We start from the raw sequence: 11,306 nt of genomic DNA, 5'->3' as shown, positions 1-11,306 counted from the left end.
CTCCCCAAGTGACCACAACAGCCGGTCCTGCACCTATCCAAAGCCAGGAGCCAGGAACTTCCTCCAAGTCTCGCACACAGGTGCAGGTTCCCAAGGCTTTGGGCCATCCTCAACTGCTTTCCCAGGCCACAAGCAGGGAGCTGGATGGGAAGTGGGGCCACTGGGATTAGAACTGGTGCCCATATGGAATCCCGGAACATTCAAGGCAAGGACTTTAGCCACTAGGCCACCAGGCTGGGCCCTCAGATGTTTTCCGAAAGCTCCTTTGTGTCTTTTTCCTGGAATTCTGTTATCAACTCTGCATTCCATTTCACTTGACAACTAAGAGCACCTAGAAATATTATGGACATAAAAATGATTGAATGGCAATTTTTAAAAAAGAATAAGCAAAACACTCAGCAAATATAACATGGTTAGGCAGAAGCTGGAGGAGGGAAAGAGTACCGCACCCTGATATGATAAGAAAGTTGCTGTTTGCTTCCTTTTTTCTGTTTGGAGGACTATGAGTCTTCTCACTTATGTAGTAAAAATGGATCAAGTATCAAGCAAGATTGGCAAAGTTTTGATGTCATTTTAGCCATCCCCTTTTTTCCTCTCTTTGCTTTTTGGCTCAGATTAAAAGGAGCCTTTTCTGACCATGTGGTATCTAGTTCTGAAAAGCTACTCCTTCTATCCTGGCCTTTGTAGGAACTGGTGAATATTGCAGCCTGGCCTACCCCCACACTCTATTCTTGAATGCTCCTATGAGTGCTGCAGCTTGGACCAGCCCAGTCTGTTTCAAATTTAGCACCTAGGAGTTTCAGAGGGTTCCATGCTCATGCATAGCTCAGCCCACTACCATCCCTGGCTCTTAAGCAAACCAATAAAAATTGCATTTCCATAAGGGTTGGCACATATATCCCCCACAGAATTTGCCAGATCTGATTCTTTCACTTGCTGATTAGTGTCGTAGCCCAGCCTAACATTACCTGTCCCCTGTTCTGACTCTCACTGGCTCCGGATTGGCACAGCAGGGGCCATTGCAGTCACTTGGGGAGTGAATCTTCAGATGGAAGATCTTCCTCTCTGTCTCTCTTCCTCTCTGTATATCTGACTTTGTAATAAAAATAAATCTTAAAAAAAAATTTAAAAAAATTGTTTGAGTTTATATTTGTGTCTCTTCTCTTAAACTGAAATTTTTGGCCTCAAACTTATATTATTTTTTGTTTTACTTATATTATTAATATAATAACCCTTTAATTAAACAAAATAATTTCATGTTAATACTTTGTCTTACTTATTAACTATTCCACTTTTATGTAGATCATATTCCATGGTAACTTGTTAGCTATAAATTTTTCTCTTACACTTTATTATTGCCTTTAGTATTTCAAAATGTATGCATGAAATCAGATGATGAATTTTCCCCTCAAGTCTATTTTCAGCATTAATATTGATATGTTTCTTGGCAGTGAGATTCAGTCCATTAAATCTTTACCTCACCAGATAATTTGACTTATTTGTAATTCATTTTACATCATAAGCAGGAGACATTGTAGGAGTGACAGTGAGATTGTTGTGCTGTGCTGTATATGGTCTGTCTGTGCCACAATGAGCGTATTTATCAGTGCTAAGCCTTTCTCAAAGGGCACGGCCACAGAGAGGAGAAAGGCCATAAAGGTGCCTCAGTGTTGTTGTCTTCTCACTTCTTTTCATTTGATCGATGGGTATTTCACTGCTTGTTTTCCAACGGCTTCCTTTTCCTTTGATTGATTAAGTGATGCAGTGCTTTGATTTCCAGCCACATTGGGTATTCTTGGACCTAGGAGACCATTAGTACTCACAGAAAATATGAGAACAGAGTATCTCTCCCTTTTCCTTCCCTCCCTTCCTTTTCTCCATCCTCCCTGGACCCTGAATGCCAGAGGTAAGCAGTAGGAGGGAAAGACAAATGCTCTATCGTTCTTCCTTTATTCTGTTAAACCTTAAACCAACCTTCTAGGTATGTCCTGTTCCCAAACCACTGTAATTTGTAAGTTTTTCAAATATGGTATTACATAGGGAAGAGTGATTCATATTTCAACAAATCTTTGAGTATGATTTACAGGGTTTTTTTGTTTTGTTTTTTGGTTTTTGTTGTTCTTTTCTTCTTTTTTTTTTTTTAAGCTTTTTACATCATCTTCATTATCATGGTATCTCCCCTGCCAGGTAAGTTTTTTTTTACATCCTCTGAATAATGCCAGGAGGTACAAATACAGTGAGCCAACTTCTCAGATCTGCTTGGAAAGGATTGGCTTTCTGTGCAGCAGTGGCTAACCATCCCTGTAAGAGGTGACGACAGGGCCTGGCACAATGTCTCAGTGGCTAAATCCTCACCTTGCGTGCACCAAGGTCCCATGTAGCTGCTGTTCATGTCCCGGATGCTCCACTTCCCATCTAGCTTCCTGTTTGGGGCCTTGGAAGGTAATGGAAGATGGCCCAAAGTCTTGGGGACCCTGTGCCCACATGAAAGACCAGGAGGAGGCTCCTGGCTTCAGATCTGCTCAGCTCTGGCCATTGTGGCTACTTGGAAAGTGAGCCAGTAGGTAAAGATCTTTCTCTGTCTTTCCTCCTCTCTGTAAATCTGCCTTTCCAATCAAAATAAATGAATCTTTTTAAAAAAACGGGCAGCAATAAAAATGATTTGTTGATTTGAGCTCCACAAAACTTTAGCTGTGCCTGTTTGTGGTGTCTCTTTAAAGATCTGCAGTTGTAGAATTAGCAGCCATCTAAGTGGATGTGCAAGTTATCAAGTGTCTTGCATCAACTCTGCTCCCCCTGAAGTATTGTCTCCTTTATGCAGGTATTCATTTACCCATTAAAGTCTTGCTGAGTAATTGCTCAGTACCCACCAAGCATTAAGCTGGATACCACTGTCTCAACAGAGAATACAGAACGAAGACAGTGAGGTTTCTGGAGATCCATAGTAAGCCAGAACAGAGAACGTAACTGCTGAGAAAAGTGCTGTAAAAGTAACAAAACAGTTGTGCTGGAAAGTGATGGGATGTTTTTGTGTTGGCATGACAACTGACCTAGAAACTGTAGGGTGGATTTTGGACTAAATTTTCGTTTTTAGAATATGAAATTTGAAAGTACTACAAAGTTTATTTAAATAACAACTACATAAACCCTAAACTTTCATATTACAGTCTCGTTTTGTTGCCTTCTGAAAAATTGGTGATACCTGGAAGAATTCCTAGGTGAAGGGTGTGTGAGAACTCTTGTATCTTTGTAATTTGTCTGCAGATCTAACTAAACTTTGTGTAAAATGAAACACTATGAGAAAAATACTGGCGAAACAATGCCAAACATTAACTCAAAGGTGATGTTGCTTAGATTTGCAACTATGAGGAAGCCACCAATACACAGAAGAGGGTTGCAAAGAGAATGGAAGGTGTAAAGAGCTCAGTAATTAAGTTCTGTCTCAATCTTTATTATTGTGCTCAGTTTTGGACTAGGCAATTTTTTTTAATTCTTCATTTTAACTGTGGAAGCATCAGTAGTCTAACAAAATGTATACCACTAGTTAATCTTCTTTTATTCAGTGCTCAACTAATTCTTGGCAAAGGTTACAAAAGCAATTCATGAAAGGAAGGTAGCTTTTTGAACAAACTATGCTTGAGCAATTAATTATCTGTAAACAAAACAATGAGCCTTAATCTAAAATTTATACCATATCAGAATTAACTCTAAATAAATCACAAATGTAATATTATAATATGCATAGGAAAATAATAAGAGGAAGTCTTTGGAATCCAGGACAATAGAATAAGTTAAAAAAATTCGTTTTAGAAGAAATCAAGTGGCAGTGATGAAGTTTTCATTGAAACAAAGTCATTAGCAGACTTCATACTAACTGTATGTCCTAAATTTTCACATTCAGTTTATATTTCAACTGTTTTATTCTTTTATCCCACTATTTATGGCCTACTTAGTACAAAATGCATTAGCTTATTCTGTGAATATGATTACCATGTAATTATGTGCGTTCCAATTTTTGAACCCAGTTGAGAAAGGCAAAACTCAAGTATTTTAAGAGTGAAAAAAAACTAAGTAGAAATATTCTTCCATTTAGTTTTAAAGGTGGATGAAAGTGAGTGCGAAAATCGTCATCATTCTCAAATAATGCTTGATTGCTTGATTTCTCATAAGTAGTCAAATGCTGATTGGAAAAGAGCTTTTTGTAAGGCAAAATTAAGCTACCCTCATAAGGTTTGATATTATTCATGACCTAGATTGTAATGCCAAGAACAAATCTTCTGGAATGTAGGTTGATGGTTTGAGAAATAATATTAGCTTCAGTAGGAGAGATTTTAATATTAGAAATCTTATACTAAGTAAACCCATCAGTTTGGCTATCACAACTAATTTTGAAAATTATTTATAGAATTTATTTCTGACTAATGAAAAAATTATATATTGATCATCTGCATGATGTTTTGAGATAAATATATTGTGAAATACCTTTATTATCTTAACATATTCATTCTCTCACCTACATCAGTCTATTATCAATGATTTTCAAAATTCTTTTTCTTTACATTCATGCATTTTCCAGAAATACTACTGAAAGTTTTATCCTTCAGTAAAGACTAAGCAAATCTTTTTCTCATCTAGTTTTGAATTAAACTTGATATTATTGATAATATTTACTCTCATCAAAGCAAGCTTCTCTCCTTTTACCCAGTATTTTTCTTATACATTTATTGTATTTTTGATGATGTCTGCATGCTTGAGAGGGGTTGTACCTTGGTAGACCACCAATTCGGATGGGGAGGGTTGAGGAATGTGGGAAAAATGGATGAGAAAGCTCTTTCTAGTCTTCCTTTCTCTTCTATCTGGGGAAAGTAGGGAGGGAAGGAGAGAGGGCTGCTCTCAGTAGCCCAACCACATTAGTATCTGGGGATGGGGGATAGCCGCCCGATGTCATCCCAGGGACCCTGATTGAGAACATGGTCCAAGGGTACTGCTCAAGTGATTTGATAGTTGTGCAATGTTGTTGATTTCATTGCTCCAGGGTTGAGGAAATCGTTCCAATGTCGTGTGGCTGACACAGTCCACCTTAGAGTCTTCACTGGCTCAGATATTCACTTTCACAGCTTTACTGGGAAACCTGTACTATTTGTTCTACCCTCCACGGTACTAGGCATCCTGTACAGGCCTCAGTGAACTGGTTGTCATGTCCCCCATGTGCATCTGGGCATGCCGTCCACTGCACAGGCTTCAACAACCAAGGAGACCCAGTTCTGACACATGCACTCCATGGTCAGACCACAGATCCTGTACTTCTCCCCATGGTTAGAATTCTGAGTCCAGTGGTCAAGTTGCGGGGGGCTGCTCAAATAAAACTCACCAGAGGTAACCCCCAACCTGCCTCCTGTGTGTGCCAGCCATCTGTGGTCTAGCGCAGTCTGTCACCCACATCAGCCTACACACACATTAGTGGTTGCTGCTGCTGAGACCCCAGCCCCGTCTTGTATACAAACCAGTGGATGTTGTGGCCCAGCCCAGCCCTGCTCATTACATACTCGGCCCTCATGCACACCTATGGAAGCTTCTTCTATTTGGAGTAACCCCCACAAAATCACCACCAGGCTTGCCCCCAGGCTCAATTCCTGTGCATGCCAGTAAGTGCAGTGGACTGATCTATTCTGTCCCGCGTCCCAGTTGGCTCTTGTACACATCAATGGATATTGAACTCTAGCTCAGTCTGACCAGCCCCACTATACAGCTAACATTCATGTCAGAGGGTGCCACTGCCTGTGGTCAAGCCAGGCCTGCCCCAGCCCTGGTTACCATGCATACCAGTGGAAAATGCAGCCTACCAGAGGGGTGTCCACCATTTCCCTATTAGGTCCAGCTCTGGGTCTTGCACATTCCAGGTGGTTCTGTGGTTTAGCTGAAAGGACTTTCCCCTAGTCCCAGCACCTGCTAGCTGATGCTGTGGCAAAGCCTGACCAGCCTGCACTTACTCTCGGTCATATATGCCCCAGTAGGTATGGTCACTTTAGCCCATCCTGACTCACCCTCTAAACCAGCCCACATGCAGGCCAGCAGGGTTTGTGGCCCCACTAAGCCTGATCTGCCCTGGTCCCAGTTCTCATGCTCACTAGCAGGAGCACTGGCCCATCAGGGAATCCTCAGAGTCCCAGTATAAGCCCCCAACCCCACCCCCGGCCAGTCTTATGTGTGCTGGTGGATGCTGTGGCACAGTCTGGCATGGCCTACCCCACCTTGGCATTCCCCCAGGGGTGCTGTAGCCTGGCTTGACCCAGTCTGCCCCCAGTCCCAACTCATGCTGGTGGGTGCTGCAACGTAGTCCAGCCCAACACAGCCAGCCTCCAGTTCAGGTCCTAATGTGAACTGGCTCGTATAGTGGCCCAACTCAGCCTGTCTTGCACTTTGTCTCAGTTCTCACATCTGCCAGTGGGTGTTGTGAACTGGTCCAGTCTGGCCTGCCCCTAGACCTGACCCACATGTATGCTGGCAGATACTGTAACCTGGCATGGTCTGGGCTGCTCCCAGCCTTAGTTTTAGCACTCATCTGCAGGGACTGCATCATGACAGAGGAGTTCCCAGCCCTGCCCAGCCCCCACCAGACCCAGCTCTTATATGGTTCAGTGGGTGCGGAGACCTAGCCCTGCCTGTGCTACACCTACCATGGCTCTCACAAACACTAGCAAGTGCTGGAGCCTAGCCAAGTCTGGCACACTTCATATCCTGTCCACATCCATGCCAGGGGATGCTGCAGCCATGTCCAGTCCAGTTCACTACCCCGATTCCAGCTCTTGCACTCATTAATGGAAATCACAACCCAATTGGAACTTCCTCTTAGCTCCCCAACCAGGCTCACTCCCAGCCACAGATCTTGAGCATGCTGGTGATTTTTTCCATCCAAACCAACATAACCCATCACCTGGCTTGGCTTTTGCCACTAGATGTTGCAGGCTGACCTGGCCTGGCCCGTCCTCAGTCTCAACTCTCACTGGTGGGTGCTGCAGCCTAGCCCTGCCCAGCCTGCCCCCATCCCTGGCTTTCATGCAAGCCAGTAGGTGTGATAGCAGAATCTAGCCCAGCATAGATCACACTTCATCCTAACTCCTATGTGTGCCAGTGGTTTGGTCTAACCAAACCTGGTCCACCCCCTTAGGGCCAACCACATACATGCCAACAAGTGAAGTAGCCCTGCCCAGCCTGACCAACACCCAGGCCTGAATCACATGTTCACCAGTAGGAGCTATAGCCCACCAGGGGAGTTCCCCAAGTTCCCCCACCAGGCCCACTCCCAGACCCAGATCTCACATGTGCCAACGGGTGCTAGGTTCTTACCTGGCACAATTTGCCCCGTCTTAGCCTCTCTGTGTTCTGGTGGATGTTGTGGCCTGGCCTACCCCACACCCTATTCTTGGGTGTGCCTACGGGTGCTGCAGCTTGGACCAGGCTGGCCTGTTCTCAACCCCAGTACCCATGAGTATTCGTAAGTTCCATGGTCATGCCTAGCTTGGCCTGTCACCACTCCCAGCCCTAAAGCAACTGGTGTGGCAGTCCCACATGGGTGAGCCCACAAATCCCCCACAGAATCTACTCCCAGACCCAGTTCTCTCACATGCTGATTAGTGTCATGGCCCAGCCTGACATGGTCTACCCCATGCCCCAATACCCACTTGTGGCTACTTTGGTCAAGCCCTACCAGGCAGGCCACCCAGCCATGGCTTTGGTGTGTGCTAATAGGTGGTGGTTGATGCCAACAAGCCTCGTTCAGGTCCCCTATAAGGGTGGGTGTATTGGTTTGGCCCTGAAATATCCTCCAGTTTCCATCAAACCACCCAGTCTCAGCCTATCATTTACCTATTAGTGCAGTAGCCTGGTTGGTACCAATCCTCCAGAAGTCACTCCTCACAATATCACATTCGCCCTCATCAGTCTTCTCTCTCACACATCCCCAGATCCTCTTCCCTGAGCAAACCACAGCCCTCCCCACTCCCCGTGCCCACAAGCATGCATATTCCCAAGTTCAGTCCTTTGGTGGTGTGTTGCTCTAGCGTGGGTCCCCAGACCCTATCTGTTGGTGCTTGCACCCCACTGCACATATCTTATATAAAAAAAGACTCCTGTGCTGGCACACTGGTGTATTAAACATGAATTTGGCATTAGCTAGGCCCAGGATGTCCAGCAGCAGCTACTAGCTCCTTTCTTCCAGCAGTATAACACTTGCCTAGGTACAGTACAACCTAGGCAGTTGCCTACAATTTACATATTGCAGAGCATAAATTGTCCTCTGTCTTGTGTTAGGAAAGATGGAAAAATCTGAAATTAGCAAGAAACAATTCAGATTCTCCTGCAGAGAATTTGCCAACCAGAGCATAGATTCGTAGACCTGGCTGCTTTGGGAAGCCACTTGGTAACTTATAGGCTTTGAAAGTACTCCTGCATATCTGATCTCAGGAAAGCCTAGTAATGTTTTATAGTCTAGTGCAGAGGCCAGCACATTATTGCTCATGGACTAAATCTGGCTTGCAGCCTGTTTTTGTAAAACAGTGAGATTTTCATTGGAATTTAGCCATACTTAGTTGTTTGTATAGTGTAAAAGGCTACTTCCACGTTGGTGATGTCTGGTAGCTGCAATAGAGATCGTGTGGTTCTCAAGGCTAAAATACTTGCTCTGTAATCCTTTACATAGTAAGTTTGCAGCCCTCTAGTCTAGCAGTCAAAGACAAGGTATAGATTTTCTCTTGTTTCCTGAGTTTGGGATGTAAGAGATTTTCCAACTATAAGGATCAATAGAGGACAAGAGTCCTGTTGATTTGTGTTTGAACTATTGGTTTGATTTTATTTTTTACCCATAAATGGACACACCGCTTTGTTTAAACAGCCCATTTTCTATGATTTTTTTGAATGGTGTAGAAATTATTTCATTAAGATAATTTAGGAATGTATAAATATTAAAAGCTTCCTATATCGTTTAAATACCTATCTTCTCAGAGAAATATTGATGACTCCTTTATTTTTGAGGCTTTAGGGAATGATTCTTGGCTGACGTTGTGTGTCTTCTCCCTGAGCTGGTGTTAGCTCAGTGAAGAATGGAGCCCAAATGGCAGCCCTGTACACCTGCTATACAGGGGCAGATGGTTAAAACAGGGCTTGTTAGGTAGTACCCTCAAGAATGTGGACAAACTCAAGAATTCTAGTTTCCAGTAAGTTCCCAGGTAACATATTGACCTGGAACCACCTCTCAAAACTTCTGCCTAGAGAGTACTGAGTTTCCCAAGCTTGGGTTTCAGAAAGCTTTTTTTTTTTTTTTTTTAATCCCAACAGAGCATCAAATGATATTTAAAACCTTCCTTTGAGTTCCCTCAGCTTATGTCCATTGTACAGGACTCCCCAGTGACTCACATATAACTTTACACTTTCATGTCTGCTTTCCAGTCCTGAAATTCTGCTATCATCTCTTGCTTTTCCCACCTTTTCTTTGTTTTGTTTTAATAAGTTCTTTTACTGTTTGCTGTGGATTTCAATGGAATTTTGGAGTGAGCTTGATTCTGTAATCAGTTTGACAGCTTTACTCGAGGCAATCAGCAGGGTAGTGAAGTAGAAGCCACAGAGCAGAGGTGGGAAGCAGCACTGTGATATGGGATGCAGGTGTCCCAGTTTGCTTAACCAACTGTGTCACAGCACCCACCCCAGCTTTACCCCAACAGGTACATGTGCGTATGTTTATTTTGTTTTAATATCCATTCATGTAAAAGACAGAGTGATTGAAAAGGAAAGACAGAGGACAATCTTCCATCTGCTGATTCACTAGAGAGCTGTAACATCCAGGACAGGGGCAGGCTAAAGCCTGGAGCCAGAAACCACAAACTCAAGTCTCCAGCCTGACACGGCTCCGCGTGGCAAGCAGCTCAAGTACGTGTGAGCTATGTTCTGCTGCTTTCCTGTGACAGAGTTGGGATTGGTACCAAGCCTAGGGAATCTGTGGGACTTTATTTTTTGTATAAAAACAAAAATGAAAATGCCGTGAGATGTTTACAAGCAAAGTTCAAAACTGCATAGGAGAGAAAAATTAAAGGATAGTATATGTTTTCCATGAACTTAAAGATCCTGATACAGCAGTGGCCTAAGAAATGCTCAATGACAGGCCTGGCATGGTAGCCTAGTGGCTAAAGTCTTCACCTCGCATATGCCAGGATCCTATTGGGCATTGGTTCTAATCCCAGTGGCTCGACTTCCCATCCAGCTCCCTGCTTGTGGCCTGGGGAAGCAGTCGAGGATGGGCCAAAGCCTTGGGACCCTGCACCTGAGTGGGAGACCTGGAAGAGGCTCCAGGCTTCTGGCTTCAGATTGGCTCAGCTCTAGCCATTGTGGCCTCTTGAGGAGTGAATCAATGGGTGGAAGATCTTCCTCTTTGTCTCTCCTCCTCTCTGTATATATGACTGCCCAAGAAAAATAAATCTTAAAAAAAGAAAGAAATGTTCATTGCTTACTCTCAGAAAAAAATAACAGTTGGTAGCATTTTCATGGCAAACACACACACACACCAACACACACACACACACACACACACACACACACACACACACGTGCACATGTGTTGACTTCAAGTTCCCAAGAAGCTATTTCTAAAGCCCAGTCCAAGGAGAGATGTACACAGTTGGCCTCTAAGCTGGTGCAGGCCAGCTTAGCTGACCTGTAGATAGGTTATAGGGTTACCACTCCCCAATTAAATGAGCTGATGAGAGAGGAGCTTGGGGCCTGGCTGTAAATCTGCAGTTGTCACCTGTTCCTAATGTGTCACTGAGCTCGAGGGAAAACAAAAGCAATAATGTCCTAGGCCCCCAGCGTATCATTAGCAGTCTGGCAGGTCTTTTTTTAAGATGACCTAGTGATTTTCTCTTGGGAATGTTGAACTTTGTACAGTCATTCTCTCCCGCAGACTACTGAACAGATAGAAAGCTTCAGTCTCTGAAAAATTTATTTCAATATTAATATTAATGTACAGTTACATTAAACATATTAAATGTTAATTAAATTACATTTATTATGTTTTATATTTATTATTTCTATATTATAAATTATAATAGAATATATCAATGCACATTGCATAATTGTTATTGTAGAATATATAATAATTATATACAATTATATGTATTATAGTTATTGAATTAAATTAAATCATATTCAAATAAATTATGCTAAATATATTCTTATTAAACTTATATGAAGTATGTATATTTACATTTATATTTGTATATATTGTCTTGGGTTAGCATTGGGTTGACAGAGTAAACTCG

This window comes from Ochotona curzoniae, unplaced genomic scaffold, assembly GCF_017591425.1.
Source record: "Ochotona curzoniae isolate NIBS_2020 unplaced genomic scaffold, NIBS_Ocur_1.0 patch60, whole genome shotgun sequence".
NCBI lineage: Eukaryota > Metazoa > Chordata > Mammalia > Lagomorpha > Ochotonidae > Ochotona > Ochotona curzoniae.
Note: the sequence above shows the minus strand (reverse complement) of the source record.